The sequence below is a fragment of the Lissotriton helveticus genome, chromosome 8 (genome assembly GCF_964261635.1).
Source record: "Lissotriton helveticus chromosome 8, aLisHel1.1, whole genome shotgun sequence".
NCBI lineage: Eukaryota > Metazoa > Chordata > Amphibia > Caudata > Salamandridae > Lissotriton > Lissotriton helveticus.
Window position 1 is genome coordinate 899,257,778 of NC_136069.1, and position 21,592 is coordinate 899,279,369.

The 21,592-nt window shown below is 42.2% G+C and overlaps 1 protein-coding gene and 1 long non-coding RNA gene across 8 annotated transcripts in view; one reads left to right on the top strand and one right to left on the bottom strand.

The window, feature by feature from the left end:
- Positions 1 to 21,592, top strand: part of MCF2L (MCF.2 cell line derived transforming sequence like) — a 1,263,355-nt gene that overhangs the window by 341,700 nt on the left and 900,063 nt on the right. The window lies entirely within an intron of this gene.
- LOC144771809 (uncharacterized) lies at positions 818 to 21,520 on the bottom strand. Its single transcript, XR_013599487.1, has 5 exons — positions 21,304 to 21,520; positions 7,140 to 7,346; positions 4,284 to 4,443; positions 1,191 to 1,292; positions 818 to 1,104 (listed from the first exon to the last, which is right to left on the bottom strand). It is a non-coding gene; the product is annotated as an uncharacterized LOC144771809 (long non-coding RNA).

The following is a 21,592-nucleotide window of genomic DNA, read 5'->3' on the forward strand; positions in this document are numbered from 1 at the left end:
TCCACAGCCTGATTCACGAAGGTACACGTGCAGTAAAGTCAAGCATGCAGAGTTTCGGCATTTGTGGCGGAGCCTTCACACACGGGGCTTAATCATTGTACTTGGGACATAGTCTCCGTACTAGGTGCAGAATCTCCACACTGCAATTCAAGACACTCGACTCACAACAGTAACTTTATAAATCAGGACCCCAGTTCAAGACTCCGCACTCTTAACAGTAACTTTATAAATTAGGACCCCAATATATTTTTGAGAGAACAAGAGTTTTAGACGGATGGCCGTAGACGATCAATTGGTGGAGGTTGCTTGTTTGGGTGATTAATTCATACACACTGCTGCACCAGAGCATCAACTAAGATTACCTAATGCAGAATCTCTAAAGTTAGCCATTATTTTGAAGTACTTGTCAGAGGAATTTTCTTTCAATTGATAACAGTAACTACTGCAGGAAAACCTTAGCCCCTCATTTAATACAAAGCAAACATAAAATATATTATGGAGTACATGCTAGCAAGGTTGTTTTACAGGCTGCAAGGGATATATTCAGTGGGTGGAATTGAAATCAGTCTGCTCTTGCTGCATAAATGAATAGTATAGTTCAGTATTCCTTTCACTATTCCCCTTTTAGTAAAAATTATTTGAGAATGCCTGATCAGTGGTATCAAACAAACTTTGAAGAAGTCAGTAAGTAATATATTATAAACATTATTTACACTTTTAATAATTATTCCTTCCCTCCTCTAGAATTTGAGCAGTTTAGAAAGGTTGGAATATAATAAATGTAAGGTACCTTGGGCATCACAACTGAGTGTCTTCCTGTTTTCGGGTCCCTCAAAGAGTTTGCTGTGCTGTAAATGATGCATTAACAATCGCAAAAATTCCCGCGTTGGGTCGCCAAAATCAACAGCTCCTTCAGAGTTACCAGAGGAATCAGTAAACATAAAAGATATACGGTTGGTTGCTTTATAGATTTTGCGAAGGAACGCACGACGTGCTCCATCCCAAATGTTTCGCCGATTTATGTTGAACTTGCATGTCTTTTCAGAGTCAATTTGTAAAGCAAGGTTTGATAGTAGATCCTTCAACGTTATATCATCGCTCTCACTGAAATACAGGAAATAAAGCTAAGCTATCAAATGTATTAGTTAAAAATTAAACGTATAAATCAGAATTAAAACTTATAAAATTACCTTTCATGCGCCTCATTTTGTTCAGCAATATTGATATTTGAGGTATGAAACTCTTCATCGTCAGGAATGTGCACATTATCAACCAACAGTTCAGTGTAACATCTAAAACAGTAGGAATATTGTCAACTATTACTATGTTAAAAAACAACAATCAAAGTATCATCCTATGCCTTCCTGTTACAAGTCACCTTTATACATGACTTATAGGGCAACATGTATGAAAGTTAGAAATAGCCATTTGCCAATTGCGATTCCCTGTGAATCACAATTTGGAAATCGCTATTCCTAATGTATGGACGTCTTCTGAGTTTAATTACTGATTTGAGTGGGTTGAGGTAGGTCACAATTTGCAACCCATTAGGAATCGTAGCCATCACAGGGGTCAGCAGACAACCATGTCTGATTACATTTAAATAAAGAAACTATAGTTTTTTTCTATATGCAGCCCATTTTCCTTAAAGGAAACCATGACGAGTTTAAAAAAGAAATAAATGAAACTTGGAAGTTTCAGTTTTTAAGAGCAGGCCAGTGGCCCCTTGAATATTTTTCAACCATTCTCAGAGGTGAAGTGGTCTCTTGGGGACCTCTTCACATTTGTGAATGGGTTACCAATTGGTGGTAAATTGATAATGTTTTTGCCACCGTATTTCAGACGCAAAACATTTGTACATACCATTCCAATTTTGTGTTAAGAAGGGATGCCCTCCTCATGCCCCTTCCTAATACAGAATCCAAATTGAGATTCCATACAAGCGTTTTTGCTGACGCAAATGGCCTGATGCTGTGAATAGGGACATTTGCGACTACATGTACATGTTCCTAGGTTTGGATTACTAACGTTTTACCAAATTAAGCAATAATCATCACTAAAGAAATCATCTAATTTGTGCACACAAGGTATGATCATGTAACCAACCTGAGTATGTTTAATGATTAATTATGCTTAATTGTGTAAGCCAACTACTTTAGACTTGTAGAAATCGCCAGTCTTGTTTTTGCCCTACACATTTATTTAGCATCTTATTTAGCATAGTAGTGCAGATTACAACTTCACCATCAATGGGTTTTAATAGACAGAAGATGGGTTAGTGGTTAGTGGTAGCATATAGTTAAGATCCATACAATATGTAAAACAAGAACAAACTACTAGCGCCATGCCACACACCAAGGGTGTTATAGTTCGTAAGTACATACCTGTGGTACTCCATATTGACTACTAGGCACCTAGACATTTGGTTTTACATCTTTTAAATTAAGAATGTTGTCATTCTGTCTGCATGCTAACATGCCATGGCCACCGTACTACATTATGCCACACAAATACTGCTTGGGATTGCACATTTTACATTGTTGTATTCCTGCATCATTTAAGTGACTGCTGACATACCATTACCTGCCTTGATATACTGACTATTTTTTCTTTGAAAGTATTTGACCACTTCAGATGCATTGTACATTAACTGCATGATCCAATAGCCTTACATCACGGGAAAGAGCTGGGAAAACAGTTCTTCATGGTCCTGCATTACTGGGCTGCTCCTGACAAAACTTGCAAGAGAATTGCTTTTTTTATGAAAGCCAAATACTTTCGAAATGATATAACAATATGGAAAAAACAAGCAAATCTCAAATTGAGTATCTGGGTTCAGAAAAGCAGTACCGATAATGGTCATCAAATCCTTCGCTAATGAGAGTGGGAGAGGGCGATATCTGAAATGTATGTTCTTCTGAAGTGTTAGCAGAAATTGGATTTGCTGTAATGTTGCCGACTTTCAATGGATCTGAACTACTCAGGTATTCTGTTTCAGCAGAATTATTGTTAAAAAAGGTTCTTCGCTTTCCAGCCACGTCACCATGTCCGTTTTTTCATCTATGCTTTTATCCTATAAAAACATCAATGGCACATCACATGAATCTTGATGAAGATATACAAGAAATGTTAGTAATCAAACAATTTACAAATAGGCAGTGTGTAGTAGCCAGGCAAGAACTACTCCTTCAGGACAGCATCACACAAGCAGTTCACCTGACAGCTGATCATACACAAGTCCTACTCCTATAAGGTGGTTTAAACTGCCTACCAGATCATCCATAGCACAACTCCATATTTTTTAATTGTAAATTCCGACATTACATATGTAATAGAACTCTCAGCTCAAGGCACTTACCATTTACTGACCATCTTGTACTTATTGGAGACTTGAAAAAATGGGACCACTTCTTTTCTTCACACATAATATATGAAACATAGTCAAATGTAATTGAGGAAGGCAATAATAACCAGACTATTCTGAAACAGATCCCATCCTTTCATTTAAAGTAAAGCCAGCACACCTGCATTCCAAGTAGAATCTGACCCACTCACAAGACATTAGGCATGAACACAGGCAAATGTATTTCTCATTATTCTTTTCTGACCTCCCTGTAAGAGCAAGTTCAGAATCAGCATAAGATGGTAAGAATACTTCTCTGGTCATCACCCACTATTCCAAAGCTCTTGCCATACAGGCTACCAACCTAACCCTTTTATAGATTTCTGTATTTTACTAAATGGCCATACTTGTGTCGATGCGCATTTGTATTTTATTCAACCCTAACTCCATGACTTTGGTAAAATTCCCCTCTGCATCTTATACACACACAGACATTAACTCAATCACACACTCTGTATAAGCAATCAATTGTTCACATTTGTTGGCAGTCTCTCCATATAGAGTAAGAGAGAACCGCATAGGATGGTGATACATAGCTATATGAATATAGTTAAATATTGGACTGTGATGTTTAACGCCCAAATTAAAACAAAGTGGATCCAATTGAATTATAATATAAAGTAAAGTTGTATACTCTGATCTAAATAAGTAATGTTCCTCCTTTTTATTTTCGGTAACAACATAGTACAGTATTTTACTTCTTGCTTTAGATAGATATTGCTAGGCTATAAAACATAATTTTATATCTTACTGCACTAGAAAGAACAAGCAATATAAAAAATGTTATGGGAATATGGAAATACATGCATATTTATTCATAGATGTTCCGTATTCCTTTCAAAAGAAACCACAGAGCATAGTTTATGCAAGTATTACTTACAGGCACCTGTGAATCAGGAAGTTGAAGAATTTGCCTTGATGGCTGTAAATAGACTGATTTCTGTTTGAAGAGTTTTGAGATTATAAGACCTGACAGACTCTGTTTGTCCATTAGCAATGGCTGCACTAATTTGTTATGGCATGGCATCAGAAGTTTTATGCTATAAAAACAAAAAGTGGAGTGTTAGTTTAACTACACATGAACTTTTAAAATTATACATTTAAACATATCTCAAAATATCAGAAATGCTAAATCTGTATCACTCAGAATATCATCCAAGAAGGGAGAAGTAAACCTGTTTGTCAACAATCTGACCAACTTTTAGCAATGCTGACAATCTGTTATACCTGTCAGCCTTTGAGTGGTCTTTCCCCATACTTTTTGCTTCTTTACATCCACTTTTTAATGATTGTTTGTGTTGGACTTAGGACTCTGACCACTGCTTACCAGTGCTAAAGTGTGCCTGTGCTTCTGCCATAAACCTGGTTTATACACAATTGGTATATTTAATTGACTTGTAGGTCATTAAAATGGTATTCTATATTCCCAGGGCCTGTAAATTTAATGCTACTAGTGGGCCTATAGCACTGATTGTGCAACCCACTCAAGTAGCCTATCAGACCTGTCTTAGGCCTGCCACTGCAGGGCTTGTGTGTGCAGTTTACTGCCACTCCGACTTGGCATTTAAAATCCAAGCCTTAAATATCCCTTTTACTACAAATATGTCACCCCTACGGTAGGCCCTAGATAGCCCATAGACCTGTAACAAAACTCTGTCAGAAGGACTGCCGTGAGGCTTCAAGGACTGTCACTGTTCTGGACCGCTGATCCTGAAAACCTGCTTTTCTGCTGTGCTGCCCTTCTGCCTGCTGCTCACTGGCCCTGCTGAGTGACAGCTGGACTCTGCCTTGCGACCAAAGTGTTCTCCAGGGGCTTATTTGATTTCCTCCTGTTGCTTGCGACTCAGCGATATCAAAGTATATCAACTTGCTCCTGTGCCTGGTCCATTGGAAGTGGACCCAGATACTTGCTCCAGAGAAAGGAATCATCCTTAGCTTGTATGAAGCAGAACTCAATGCATCGTACTTGTGACAGGAGTAGAATCGGCAGATTACATCAGAACCAATGCACCGCCTGTGCAAACTGATGTTCGGACCATCGCACTAAAAAACAAAGCATCTCGTTTTCGGCACTTCGTCTTCGGAACCGATGCATCGCCACCAATGGGGGATCGACATGATGCTCCCCTGCGCTCCGCATCTCGCTGTTGCGCCTAGGATCAATGTACTATGTTCACTGGACCTGCATGGCTCTTGTCCCTGGTCTCTGATCTAGCACGTCGGCCTGAGCTGTTGACTTTGCCCCAGTCCAGTGTGACCATATAACCTCAATTGGTGCATTTTGCTTGTAAAGGCTAGTCCTCTTTTTATTCTTTATAAATTCATAACTCCACTTCTACTCTTTCAATTTATGTTGGTTTGTTCTAGATTAATTTATAAAATTATTGCCTGTTTTTCGAAACCTGCGTGTGGTATTTTTGTTGTGTTTTCATAGTGTTATTGTGTGTTGTGTAGCACAAATACTGTACACATTGACTATTTTGATTCGCCTGACTGTTCTGTGCCAACCTACAAGAGGTTGAGCACAGGTAATCTTTTAGTGTGTATCTGAGATACCCTTAATAGGATTGAGGGTTCCTGTTTAGACATGGTGCATGCCTTTGCCAACCAGAAACCCAGGGTCTTATTTACAAGTCCCTTGTGGCACAACTGCGCTGCCAAAGCATCACTTTGTGACCTTCCAGAGGCGCCATGTGCAGATCTGGATCTACGAGGCCATTAGAAGACACTTTACATGGCTTTTCATGGATTTGTAGATATGGAGTAAAGCAAAGAAGTGCAAGTTGCGGCCTTGCCTTATTCTGTGTCAAAGAGACAGGCTATTCTCTAGAGCATGCGTAATGAGGAGAAATGTTTACATTTCTCATGTTTTCCACTTTGCATCTGTGCTGCATTCTGCAGCAAACATAGAACAAGAAAAATGCCTCTAATGATCGTTTTTATCCAGGAAAGTGCCCCTTTCTGCACAAAACCAATCACGCCAACAACTCAGACACCCTTGCAACATGATGTAAAGGTGCCTGCATTGGTTTATGACTGGATATTGTGTGCCGGCGTGGTCTGAAAGGACAGTAAATGTACTGCTTCTTGTATATACAGGGCATTTCCTGCCCTTTCAAATTGGCGTAGGGCAGTGCAGCAAAATGACTTGCGGCACTGCCCAACTCCAAATCTTTAAAAATAAGCCCCACAGTTTTCAACACCATCTACATAATGGATGGGAGGTAGCGCTGTAGATAAGAATTGAACAGATGGAACTTCTTATCTTACAGCATTCTAATTGTCACTATATTGATTGTGCAATGTGCTATGCTTTTCCTTCACGTCAGTGGTCCAGATTCCTCCGGATCTGAATGTAGTGAATATACGCATCTATACGTTAGACTACTAGCACAAATATTGAATCATTGGTACTCCTCCTTTTAAGAATATCACTCCATTAATTATTGTGATATGTGTAAAAAAAGGTTTTTTATTGACACATGCAGTTAGTTTCCTTGCCCTGTCTATCTGACCATTGACACTCATTATTTCTTAAATTTGTCTGTATTCATTTTCCATATACATAACCAAAAATCTCTTAATACATAGAAAGTATATGGTTTTGATTTACAAAATAGATTTAATGCAAGACTGTTATCTAATTAAGTGGAAATAGATAACAATTCCATATACAACTTGCTGATATTTTTAAAATAGTATTGCATAAAAATATGCGAAATGAAAATTGTCTTACTCAATATTGTCAATTTTGGGGCTAAAAGCCACATGGAGTTGGTCCTGCACCTCATGGTTAGTCCATAATTTGTTAAATTCAAATGTTGTAATGATATGTCCACTCTCATAAAGAATTTGCTTTGTTCCTTGCTTCACAACAATCTCATCGTGAGGACCAGATAATAGAATTACTTCCTTAGTGAATGTAGGAGGCCCACGAAAATGCCTGAAATGCAAAGTCATGTCCAGATGTCAATTATATATTTAGAAATTGAATATAATTCTACACTTTGTACTATGTCACAATTCAAGTACCAGTTGATGTGAAGTACCAAGAAAAAACTCTCATTAGATCAGAATAAAAGAACATTTGATTGGCACAATGGTCCTTAAAGAGCAAAGCGTTCATAAAGCATAAAATAACAAGTTTTAGATCTTATTTTTAGAACTGTTGCACCACCTCTAGCCCAATCAGGGTGCGTGTTTATTGAGTAAACCATTTTTAGGGAGTTCTTGGACTGTGCTAATCATTTCTTTCTTTCTTTCTCTCTCTCTATATATATATCTATATCTATATCTATATATATATAATCTTCTCATTGCCCCTTCTGGAACGGTGGGACCGATGGGAAGTGGCGTGCATGAACCATTGTGCTACATCCTGAAAGCGGGCTTCCCTGACTTTTGCATTATATATATATATATATATATAGTTATGCGTATTTGCATATGGGACTATGGGAGAAGCAGGTTCTCGGATGCCTATATGCGGAAACAATGCGTGAACATGTAGTATGCCTGTACAGATATATAGACGATTTGTTTATCATCTGGAAGGGAGAAGAAAGCTTGGCAATGTCTTTCATTGAGGAGCTTAACAGCAACTCATTGAATTTACAATTCCCCTCAAACTTGAGTGCCAACTCTGTGAATTTTTTGGATGTTGAGGTTTATATTGATAACAACATGATTCAAACCAAACTACATCGCAAGGTCACCGCAGGTAACACTATGCTGCATGCCTCCAGCCATCCTCCTAAGCATCTGATCCACAGCATCCCCTATGGGGAGATGCTGCGCATTAAACAAATATGCACCAAAGAGGAGGATGCTAAAGAGGCACAGGCAGTATGCCGCTTGCGCTTTCTAGCTAGAGGTTACTCAGACAGAACAATCAAAGCAGCTATGACCCGCACTGAGGCTCTAACTAGAGAGGAGGCACTCACGACTAAAACAATGAGGAAAGTCACAAGCTCCGCACCTGAGTTACAACCAGCCAGATTTATTTTAACCTACAGCAAACAACATTCAATCATTCGCAACATCATTAGTAAACATTGGGCTTTGATAAAAAATGATCCCAGTCTTAAATTAGGATCTTGTACATCTCCCACCATTACTTATAGAAGAGCAGCCTCTATGCAAAATAGCCTAGTGAGCAGTAGTCCGGAAGTCTTGACCAAGACAAACTGGCTCAGCTCGCGTACAGGATTTTTCAAATGTACATCCTGTAAGGCATGTCAGCATGGGGTGAATATGACATCTTACTCTACACCTTTTCAGGACAAGGCTATTCCTATATCCAAATATCTCACTTGTAAAACGGAATATGCTATTTATGTATTGGAATGCCCCTGTGCCCTGAGGTATGTAGGGAGCAGAAAGCTTCCTGTGCACAAAAGGGTGCTCCAACACATGAGGGCAATTAACAACTGCAATGAAGTATATCCAGTCGCTCGACACTTCAATGACTGCCATAACAGGGATTTGAAACTTTTGAAGTTTTTTGTAATTGATGCAGTCATGCCGCTAAGAAGAGGTGGCAATGGGAAGGAATCCTGCGCAAACTTGAAATGCATTATATCTTAAATCTAGACAGCAAGTATCCAGCTGGTCTTAATGCGAGGGAGGATGTTTATACGTGTCTTTAAGTTGGTTACATTTCTTTTTAGAAATATTTTATGCACTTTGAACGTACGATACAGTGAGATGGTATGGTCTGCTTAAAACTGATGGACAATCTGAATCCTGATATTTTAACTTTTCCTTTTTTATGTATATATTTGCTAATTGTCAGCAGAATATTACATATTTTTGCACATTATGCACAATTTTTGCACAGGTTGAGTTGCACTATATGCACACTTTTGCACTTTATTATGCGTATCATCAAAGAATTGCCCAATGGGGCTTTCATTGTGTTCAATTACTAGCAGTAAGTGTACAAATCAATAACACTTGATATGCTATGGCAATTCTATTAGTTTGCCTAGACTACATGTATTTTACAGTCATGTTCAATGAAGCCAATGAGATTTTAAATCGTGGATAAAAACAAGGTTGATATTTTTATACTATTTTAGTATTAATCCCTGTTTTATTCCAGGTTTTATTTACAATTCAAAATTATGAGTGTTTGTAAATAGGCTGCTGTATTTTAAAACATTATTTGTTTTAAAATTGAATGCGACGGAATTGAACTAACTTTTATGTCGATGATGACGCATTTTGAATTAATTAGCACTGTCACTTTAAATATCCTGTGCACACTCCATAGCGTGTCATGTGATCCAGGGCTGTTGGGGCTCGAAAATGCATCATGGCGGAGGTGCGGGGTCTAGCACAATAAAAGATATAGCACCTTTAAGTCTGGGTCCGCTGTCGTCTTTTGGATGAATGCCTGACGAATTCTACTGCCATACATATATATATATATATATATATATATATATATATATATATATATAGGTTCTTGTGCATGTGAGCTTCGCCTTGGGCAACTTGTGGAACCTAGTTTCCATAGGAAAAGCGTATTTTTTTTACTAATAACTTTGACGCCGTTTGACAACTTATCACAACATTTGTAAAACTAGTTGACCACTCACTTCAGCTGCTGTTTGGAAAGTTTCAGAGAAATTAGTCTAGTGTGGGGCAAGAAAAAGGGAGGGTCCCAAAACGTGTTTTCACATGCAATTTCCCATAGTGATTTTGAACACCACTACAGCCTGAACTGCTGAACAAAATTACACCAAATTTGGCAGAAAGCTAGATCTTGGTCCAGAAAGATCTCTTTTTTTGTCATTTGGTTGAAATCTTTTCTGTAGTTTTTAAGTAAATCCTTATTTTTTTTAAATTCTGTATATCTAGGGACATGGAGGTTCTGCGGATCCGACAGATCTCATGGTAAAATTTGATTGGGTGCCACCACTTCAACCAGGAAGTAGTGGCAGCCATTTTAGGACCCTGGATTATAACATGCACCTTTGCAATGGTTTACTAATTACCCCACATATTACATCACTCATGGCATCTTCTATGAAATCATTGATAATATCAGTGAAACATTTGCTGTAAAAGTATTGATGACAAAATTGTGCATGGTGGGGACGAAAGCTATAGTTACTTTAGGGCATGAGTTATATTTACTAGAGATAACTTGAACTATAACTGCTGAATATCTATGGTTTAGAGTGAGTAAAATGTGAACTTAACTGTAACACCCCTGTAACCTTTCACTTTTTAGTGAATTTCTACTTTTTTTTTCTACTTCGTAACTATAGCGTCCCTGTAACCTTTGGTTTTCTCAGATATATATCTATCTATATATTTCACAACACAGGAAGAGATATCGAGTCCGTAAAACATCAGCTTTATTCAAATACACAGAGGCAGCATTTCCTTGGAAAGGATATCTCTTCCTGTGTTGTGGTTTTAAAGGACAGGAGACTCCTTGCCTGTTCATACAAGGCCACCCTGCAGGGACGGGGGCTCCTAGCAAAGTGGAATACTGTGCTTGGATATATATCAGAGATATTTAAGTTAAAAAATATAGATATTGGGTACACGAGTCCTTGCATTAGACTCACGAAGCCTACTTAAATTTGATTGGCTGCCAACACTTCTACCAGGAAGTGTTTGCAGGCATCTTGGGACTGGCTTGAAGCTGAGCACCACAAAAAAGTAAACAATAATGAAAAAGGGGCATGGTAGGAATGCCCTGAGATCTCAGCTATAGTGGGGACTTCCCACAAGAACCCCGCTGGGAGTTAAAAGTGATCTGGGTTTGAAGCTGTGGAGCGATGGTCAACTCTCTGCTTCTGTGCAAAATGCTATGATTCTGGGTAAATCACTTAGGCATCCCTTTGTCTATAAATAGTATGCACTGTTACTGGTGCTAATGAATAGAGCTCTAACATTGCGCTAAATAAAAAATTATGAAAATGCACTGCTGTAAACACAAAGCAGTAAAATACTGAAAGACAAATAGATATCCATTTCCTGGCTGATTTGCACAAAGTCAATCCAAAAAACCTGGACAAATTGCGGCTTCCCCACTTAAACTGTGTGATCTTAGGCAAATATTTTATTTCAATCAAACTATTTTTTCTTAATAATTGCGTTTGAGAGCACTTTCAAATATGTGAGTTGATAATCTCTAGTTCAGTTTTTTTTGTGTTGGTACCCTGTCCCACTGATGCCCACTCTACAGTCTCTCATTCATACACACTGATGTCCACTCAACAGGTTCTCATTAATGCCCACTGATGTCCACTCTATTGTCTCTCATTCATGCACACTGATTCCCACTCATCGGTCTCTCATTCATGCACACTGATGTCCACTTTACAGTCTCTCATTCATGCACACTGATGCCCACTCAGCGGTCTCTCATTCATGCACACTGATGTCCACTCTACTGTCTCTCATTCATACACACTGATGTCCACTCAACAGGTTCTCATTCATACACACTGATGTCCACTCTACTGTCTCTCATTCATGCCCACTGATGTCCACTCTACAGTCTCGCATTCATACACACTGATGCCCACTCAGCGGTCTCTCATTCATGCACACTGATGTCCACTCTACTGTCTCTCATTCATACACACTGATGTCCACTCAACAGGTTCTCATTCATACACACTGATGTCCACTCTACTGTCTCTCATTCATGCACACTGATGTCCACTCTAAAGTCTCTCATTCATGCACACTGATGTCCACTCAACAGGTTCTCATTAATACACGCTGTCTGGCCCTGGTCCAAAGGTGAGCACTGATGCCCAGTCCACAGCCTCAGATTCACACACTGATGCCCAGACGACACCCTTTGTTTTACACACGCTGATGCCTAGACCACATTCATACACAAAGCAACATAGACACAGGCTTCTTGTGCATCCACACTCACTCTTGCCAATATTGTGAGAGAAAAAAAGTCAGGGAACTGTGGGAGGAGAATCAGAGAGTGGGAATAACTTGAGGATTAGGTCAGTGGGTGGAGTCAGAGGTCTGTCCAGAAAGCACATCCAAAGTTTTAGTATTTATTTGGAATTTCAGTAACCAGTTAAAGTTTATTATGTTATTGAATTCAACCAATGTACACACATGTTTAAGGTTTAATATGAGTTATTGACATTACAATATAGTCACAAAGTGGGATACCTTACCAATCACAGAATGTCCCAAATATGCTTAAAGCAGCATCACACGCCATTTGTCTCAGAGCCATTCAGTTTCTGTCATCAGCACTTCTCCTCCCTTTTTTAACAAGAGCAGTTCAAACATGACTGGCAAAATATCCCAGTTGGCAAATGTTTTCGACAGAACTATGGCTCTGACATACCTGCCACATAATACATAATCTGCTGCATAATCTGACGATTTTAACTAACAGCTTTTTGTAGTTCAAACTGATCAAAATATACAAAAAAATTGAATTATGTTGCTGCAAAGTGGAAGGTCCTTTGCAAAGGTTAACTGGACACCTTTCTCACTGCCGCATTTGTATGTTACACTGATTCTAATGAGGCAAAATCTTTGTTGTTAGTATGTGTAAAAAAGTTCAAAATAATGAAGTATCAGAAAATGTACTGCATTACGCTGCTGCCTTTTTTGGTGTATAACTTAGTCAACACTGCTACATAGTTTTGTCCTCTATTGCTGCATAATCCTAGTGGCCCCAAAACATGCAGCACATGTTAAAAGTGCTTGTGCATGAAGCAGAAAGACTGTAAAGTTAGCAAACTTAGAGGCATATTTACAAAGGACTAACAGAGCGTGGTGTTAGCCTTCTTAGCTTAACACAGCACTCCGCCAACGTGGGGTGCGTTCTGAAATGTGGGGCTGCACCGTATTTACAACAATAAGGTGCAGCCCTGCGTTTCCCCTGCGCTGGTGCTAAATTTAGCTGCCTAGTGCTAAGGCAGGCACCCTTGCACCATATAGTGCAAGGGTGCCTGCGTTGTGGGGAATGATTGTTTATATGCAGTACGGTGTGCCTTCCTGGACATAAACAATAGTAAATGGCGATATGTAACTTCTATGTGTGCTGCTTTGTACAGTACACATAGAAGTTGAAACTCATCATTATAAAAATTATAAATTTATGTGCAGGAAGGGACGCGTTCCTGCACATACACAATGGTGGTTTGCTGATTCTATTTGTGCTGCACAATGCAGTACACATAAAAATAGCAACAACGAGGAAAAGTAAAGTATTTATCTTCATTGCGCCCTGTTAAAACCAGGTTTTCCCTAGTCTTAATTTTGGCACTGCACAAAATTTACGTCATTCTTGTAAATTTTGGGCAGCGTCCAAATTAATGGTGCAGCGGCAGAATGCCTACCGCAACACGCATTGCCCACTCATTGCACACTAAGTATACTGTAAAAGGGTGCCTTTTTTTACAAGGCAGCATTAAGCCACGAACACTGCCTTGCAAAGAAGGCAAAGCCTGGTTGGCCACCACAATGTAAAAAACAAGACTTCTGTTGGCGATAGGGGCTTGTAAATATGCCCCTTAGTTTGTTGTGCTACTGCTGGAACAATGCTAATAGAGTACCAATGGGTGAGGCATACTGGTCTAAAAGGTCCTGAGACCTCATTGACAAGAGTGGCTGTAGCTCTAGGGTGTGTTGCTTCATAGGCCTGCCCCCAAGACTGGAGGTGAACTCAAGTATGGATTGTGGTGGACAAGCCTTAAAGGTTAACTCACACCTGCCACTACTAGGGCCAAGAAAAGAAGGCTTTTGAAGTCTTGCATTGGAATGTGCTCCCTCAGGAGAGTGGTCTGGTGGACTGGTCATAAAGGCTGAACCTGGTTCCCCCGTTCCAAATTTTGCCGCTCTGGCCATAGTGCCACATCTCTCCCCCACGGAAGACCATACTGCTCCACTGAAAGAAACTTGCACTGCCTTCAGCTACAACCCAATTGTGATTCGCTATAAACACCTGGATGTGACTTAATTCAAAATATGCACTAGGCATGAGTATTACGCTGCCTGAAACAAACAATAACTTCCTGGAAAAAGCAAACACTTATAGAGAATGCAAGATTAAGTAAAGCATGTAAAATGTAAGCAGGTACAACACTTTTAAACTCATCCAGAAATGAATTAGTGTTTTTGCCTGAAAAGTTAAGGATATGACTACAGGGCCTGGAAGGGACAAGTTTGAATGTTCATTGCTTATATACTTACAAAATGGAAGCAGTATAGTTTAAAAAGACCACAACCCTGAACACACAGCTGCCTTACACATTTCATAAACCAAAATAAGAAAAACAGCTGATAAGGATCACATATAAACGTTTAGCTTTCCACTCCATGCATCAACCAGATAGGGCAATACCTCCGGCAACAGTGCACTTCCACATCCAGGGAAAGCAATGTTGTTCAAAGAAAGAGGAGAAAAAGAAAGAAGAGCTTCACTGGCAAACTCTGTCAAGTGGTGTTAAGGCATTTGGGTGTGTTTAAAACAAAGCGGTTGACTTTGAAACCACTCTATCTTGCTTTATTTCACTTTTTTCCGTACGTTAAACCTATATCTTCTCTCCATCTCGAGGCTGCCATTTGATACAGAAAAACGTCTGAAAAGTACTAAATTTGCATAAAAAGCATTTATTCTTTTCAGATTCTTTTCTCAAGCGAACAAATAAAGGAGAGAAAAGAAAGGGTGATAACCGTGTCTTGTAGTCATGGTCTTCAGCAAATGAGGAAGAGTGAGACATAGAGAAAATAAGAGAAAGAAAAAAAGAAACGCTGGTGGTAGCTGCCAGAAGTGGACACTGTCCTTTTCTTCTCTGGGCAAGAAGGGAAAGAGAGTTGTTTTCATTCTCTGTGCACCCGCACATCCCTGAAAGGCCGAGACTTATCTAAAGGCCTTCGCTAATTCTGGCGTCCTGGGACACATTTAGAAAATGAAAAAAGTAGGCAGTGGCGTAACGAAAGTTGAGCGGGCCCCCCTGCAAGGTACACGGAGGGGCCCCCGCTCCAGATTTAATCTGGAGTTTGCAGGCCTGAGTACTGTGCTGATGGGGGCCCCTGCAGCTCGGGGGCCCCACCGCACCGCGGGGGCTGCGGGGGGTTGTGTTACGCCCCTGAGCAGAGTGGTGTAGGGGAGAGCAGAGTAGAGTGGCAAAGAGTGGCATAGAGTGGGAATAGTGTTGAATAAAGTGGCGCAGAGTGGAATGGAGTGGAGTAGAGTGGTGTGGAGTGGCATAGAGTGGAATAGAGTGCAGTGGCATAAAGTGGAGTGGTGTAGAATGGAGTGGTGTAGAGAGGAGTAGAATGGGGTGGCATAGAGTAGAGTGGCATAGAGTGCCGTAGAGTGGCATTATGTGGAGTGGAGTGGCATAGAGTAGTTTGGAGTGGCATTGAGTAGAGTTGCATGGAGTGACATGGAGTGGAGTGGCATCGTGTGGAGTGGCCTTGAGTACATTGGCATAAAGTAGAGGGGTGTGGAGTAGAGTGGAGTAGTGTGGAGTAGAATGGTGTAGAGTGGAGTGACATAGATTGGCATAGAGTGGAGTGGCACAGAGTGGAGTGGACTGGCATAGAGTGGAATGGCGTAGAGTGGAGTGGCGTAGAGTGGGATGGGGTGGAGTCAAGAAGAGTGGCATGAAGTAGAGTGGCATGGAGTATAGTGGCGTGGAGTATAGTGGGTTGGGATAGAGTAGAATGATGCTGTGTGGCATGGAGTAGAGAGGTGTACAGTCGAATTTCGTAGAGTGGTAGGGGTGGTATGGTGTGGAGAAGAGTGCCATGGAGTAGAGTGGCAAGGAGTGGTGTAAAGTGTCATAGAACAGAGTGATGTTGTGTGACGTTGAGTAGAGTATAGCGGGGTAGAATACAATGGCATACAGTGAAGTAGAGTGGTGTAGAGTAGAGAGGCACTGAGTAGAGTGAGGTAGAGTGCTATAGAGTGGCGTTGTGTGGAGTGGAGCAGCTTAGAGCAGAGTAGTGTGGTGTAGAGTAGAGTGGCAAAAACTGGAGTAGAGTGGCACAGAGTGGGCTTTATTAGAGTTGTTTTGAGTTAAATACAGTGGGGTAGAGTGGGGTGACATGGAGTAGAGTGGCATGGAGTAGAGTGACATGGTGTAGAGTGGGGTAGAGTAGAGGGAAGTGGTATAGAGTGAAGTGGTGTAGAGCACAGTGGAGTGTGTTGACTGCAGTACCATAGATTTGAGTGTAGTGGCATAGAGTACAGTGGGACTCAGTGGAGTGGCATGGATTGAAATGCCGTACAGTGGAGCGGCATGGAGTAGCGTGGCATATAGTGGAGTGGAATAGAGTACAGTGGCGTAGAGTGAGGTGTAGTCAAGTAGAGTGGTGTGAAGTAGCATGGGGTATAGTGGCGTGGAGTAGAGTGTCGTAGAGTGGAGTGGCATAGACACAAGTGGCATGGAGTGGGTGGCGTAGAGTGGTGTGTGGCATAGAGTCGAGTGGTGCAGCATAAAGTGGCGTGTAGTGGTATAGATTGTCATGGAGTAGAGTGATGTTGAGTGGCATAGAGTGGCGTAGATTATCATAGAGTAGAGTGACGTGGAGTGCCATAGAGTAGAGTGGCATAGAGTGGAGCTGCATAGAGTATAGTGGCATAGAGTGGACTAGGGTGGTGTAGAATAGCTGAGTAGAGTGGGTAGAGTGGCACAGTGTGGAGTGGAGTAGGTTAGAGCAGAATGGAATGATGCAAAGTAGTGTGAAATAGAGTAGAGTAGCAAAAAGAGAAGTGGAAATGAGTGGCATGGAGTGTGGATATTAGAGTGGTGTAGAATGGGGTGGAGTAGAGTGCCTTGGTATAGAGTGAGGTACAGTAGAGTGGTGTAAAGTGGAGTGACATAGAGTAGAGTGGACTGACATAGAGTGGAATAGCGTAAACTCGAACAGCATATAATAGCATGGTGTAGAGAGGGATGGGGTGGGGCCAAACTGAGTATCATGAAGTAGAGTGGCATAGAGTTTAGTGGAGTTGAGTGGCTTAGAGTGGAGGAGCATCTGGAAGAGGATAGTGGCACAGGGTAGAATGATGTTGTGCGGCATAGAGTAGAGCGGTGTAGAGGAGAGTTTCATAGGGTAGAGTAGTAGGGGTGGTGTGGAGTAGCGTGCCATGGAGTAAAGTGGTGTAAATTGTCATAGAACAGAGTGGTGTGGACTGGCATTAAGTAGAGCAGAGTGGCGTAGAGTGGAGTGGCATCGAGTATAGTGGCATAGAGCAGAATAGCGTACAGTGGCGTAGAGTAGAGAGGCACTGAGTAGAGTGGGGTAGAGTGCTGTAGAGTGGCATTGTGTGGAGTGGAGTAGCTTAGAACAGAGTGTATTGTAGAGAAGAGTGGCAAAGAGTGAAGTGGAGTGGCATAGAGTGGGCTATATTAGAGTGGCTTAGAATTACACACAGTGGGGTAGAGTGGAGTAGAGTGCATGGAGTAGAGTGGCATGGGGTAGAGTGGCATAGCGTAAAGTGGAGTGATGTAGAGTGGAGTAGAGCACAGTAGTGTGAGTGGAGTAGCATAGATTGGAGTGGAGTGGCATTGAGTACAGTGGCATAGAGTGGAGTGGAATAGAGTAGGGTGGCGTAGGGTGAGGTGGAGTCAAGTAGAGTCGTGTGAAGCAGCGCGAAGTAGAGTGGAGTGGAGCGATGTAGAGTGGAGTTGCGTAGACAAAAGTGGAGTAGAGTGGAGTGGTGTAGAGTGGTGTGTGGATTAGAATAGAGTGGTGCACAGTAGAGTGGTGTGGTGTGGCGTGAAGTAGCGTAGATTGTCACACAGTACAGTAATGTGGAGTGACATAGAGTAGAGTGGAGTGGCGTAGAGTGGAGGTGCACAGAGTATAGTGGCATAGAGTAGAATGGTGTAGAGTGGAACCGAGTGGTGAGTAGGGTAGAGTGCCGTAGAGTGGCGTTTCATGGAGTGGAGTAGATCAGAGCAGAGTGGAGTGATGTAGAGGAGTGTGGCGTAGAGTGGAAAGGAGTGGAGTGGAGATGAGTGGCATAGAGTGGGCTATAGTAGAGTGGCATAGAGTGGGGTGGGTGGAGTGGAGTAGCGTGACTTGGTATAGAGTGGAGTAGAGCGATGTAGAGTGGAGTGGTGTAGAGCAGAGTGGAGTGAAGCAGCATTTTGTAACCAGCTACCAACATAATCTCTGCTCTAAAAAAGGTTTGTGTACCTGACCCATATGTGATGTAACATAAGTGAGTTGTGTGCTGATCTATTTAAGTATACGCGAAATCTGAAATAAAAAAAAGAATACAAATACATGTTAGTGCAAATCTGTGACAGCATCCCTTTTAGAAGCTAGCAATTTGTTAACACAAGATTTAAATAACACAAAATAATGATACAATAGTTTCTGCATTCAGTCACCACCAAGAGTAGGGGGGTAGCAATGGTAGAAAAGGACCCTTAAAATAATATAAATAGGCTCCACCCACTCCTGTTAAGTAGTAAAATAGAGATACAATTAAGTAGCAGTTAGTTCATCACACCCTTGGACCCTGGTGCTACTGCACCTTCTGCACTAACCTTAACCATGGTACCTCTTGAGGCTCATCAACAGTAAGCGTGCATAACAATCAATGTCTTTTAAGAATAAAAATAACTACACAACAATAAGCACACCATTGACCCAACCATACACCTCTGGCAGAACATGGGACCATGAACAAACACTGGCAAAGTCAATAGGTTGTGCTTTACCAGTGCTTTCCGGCTGTTTCAATTGGATCTTCACAGTTTGTGAAGCAACGTGGCCACCATCACGTGATGTAGCCAGTGCTTAATTTGTGAAAGAAGGAGTGCCGGTGCCCGAAGCTCTGCTCAGAAACCGGCAGCAGATGCAAATAAACATCGGCAGGCTGAATAGCAATGCGGGTATTCTTTAACACCTTCTATGCTCATGACGAGCTCAGCTCGTCATGAGGCACGGTGCTCCGGTGCTCATGACGAGCTCAGCTCGTCATGAGCCGTGGAATGCTCACACGCGGGGATAATCCCCCTGCTGTGGTGAACGTTCCACGGAAACGTGTGTGGTCATGACGAGCTCAGCTCATGAGCACATGAGCACTGTACCTCATGACGAGCTGAGCACGGGGCGATGTGCGCGCCTCCCCGCCCCCCAGCACAGCGGGGTAATTACCCCCGCTGCGAAGGGGTTAATTCACTACTAGACACTCCCTGTTCCTTTTTGTCACACTTGCAGGCTCCTGCTCTCTGTTTATGACAGTTTTGCTATGTTTATCTTGCTCTGTCTTTTTGATCTGTGTGTTTTTCCCTCTCTTGCCCTCGGTAAATATCTGATATGGGTAAAGTAAGTTTCGGTTCCCAAAAATAAGTGTTAGTGCCTCCCACCGGCAACCACCAGCTTAAATTAGGTACTGGGCATAGTCTGTTATCTATAGTGTAAGGAAGGAAATGGCCACCTGGGCTGCTGTTTAAACTGTAAAATAGAGCAACAATCAGGGATCACTGGGCCACTTAGCCCTCTGGGTCCCGGTGCCACTCCACTTGCTGCACCAATGGAAGCTACGCTACTTTCACCATCCTGAGAGTGTAGAAAGTACATGAAAGATAGTTTTCTATACTTTCCAGATAACCTCTTAATTGCATTGTCATGCTCCATCATACAACGTGACAGCCATGTAGGAAAAAATATTTTCGAATTGCCTATTCTTTTGGTCATTACTATTGGCCTTGGCAATGCAGGCGCCATACCAAAATTTGTGGTATTAGGAATCCAATCGCGCAGCCAGCATATACTGGGGGCCGGGGAAGGGGTGAGCACAATGGACATGGGACGCATTGAAAGAACTATTGAGGCAAAAGGTGTTCAGTGTCAATATGAATAAGTAGCTGAATGATGGGGAGTGTCAGGGGATCAACAAAGGAGGGGGAAAGGAGGTCTTCGGGGAGCAGCTAAAATCCTCAGACAAGCATTGACAGAGAGCAGAGGGGGTGAGGAAACACTGGAAAGGAGTAGGCGAGCTGAATGAGAGACTAAAGGCTGCTGAAAGCAATGGTGCGAAAGCAACACAGAGAGTGCAAGGATCTGCGTGAAGGTGGAAGGGAAGGAAACACAGACGGAAACTCGGAAAGGGGAGAGAGAATGAAAATACATGCATCGCATGGAGTGATAAAATGGTACTATCAATGTAAGCAATGTAGAGATACAAGTAATCTTTATAGCCGTTCACGTCTGATGCTCATTACAGCTGTGCCATTTAGGAAATGATCCTCATAAGGACTAGGACCGCAGTTTTAAATATGGCCTCACTCACTGCCTCAGTGCCCAGGACCCACCGGTCTGCCGCCTCACGTGCATGAACATTCCAGTCAGGCCCCCACCCTGAAGTTGAAGACCAAAAAGCTGTGCCTGCGCTGCACGGCGCACCACGCACCATGCAGCATTTCATTTATTTGGGGAGACTGGACTGGAGCAAAATTTTCAAACTAAGTCCCAGCATGGATGCTGCTGTAAATTACTGTACCGTGCGCTGAGGGGGCCCCCTGGAGCTCGCCCCCCCCCCCCCCCCAACGCACACCATTGCCTAGTCCGGCATCTACTATGGGCATCGGTGCATCTTTGCAGATATGCCTCGTGCATCTCATTACACACTCTCCGCTCACCCTCGTTCCACCCAGGGAAGGGTTTGGGTGCATTTACACCGGTTTTCAGCAGTTTCAGGCAGATCGGAGATACTTGTCCGTCCTTTATGTCCACAGGCCTACCCACTGAGCTGCTGCCCCCAGAATGGTACAAGGGCGCTGCCTGTGACGGAGAGAAGCCTCTGGGCTCTCACACGAGACACGATTGTCATAGCCCACACCACCCTGCTATATAACCCCTCATCCCACACACACTTAACACTGCGGCCTCTGGGAAAGGGCTGCATCCCGTCTACGTACCGTGGCTTCCAGTCCTAATTTCTGTCCTTTCTGCTGCGACACAGCACCGGGGCTGCCTGCTGGGCTCCGATAGGTTGGGGCTGTGTGCAGCTTTTGGGCACTGGCAGGCAGTTGATCAGTGCCACTGCCTCCAAAGGCTTCTGCTCCTCTTAGCTGAGGCCCTTGGCTGGAAGCTTGAGCAAGGGAGCTCGTGCGTACTGCCAACGAAGAAGGCCTGAATAGAATTAAGGGATGGAGCGCGGGGGCAGGACCACCACATGCAGAGGCCTCATTGGTAGAGCTTTGACTC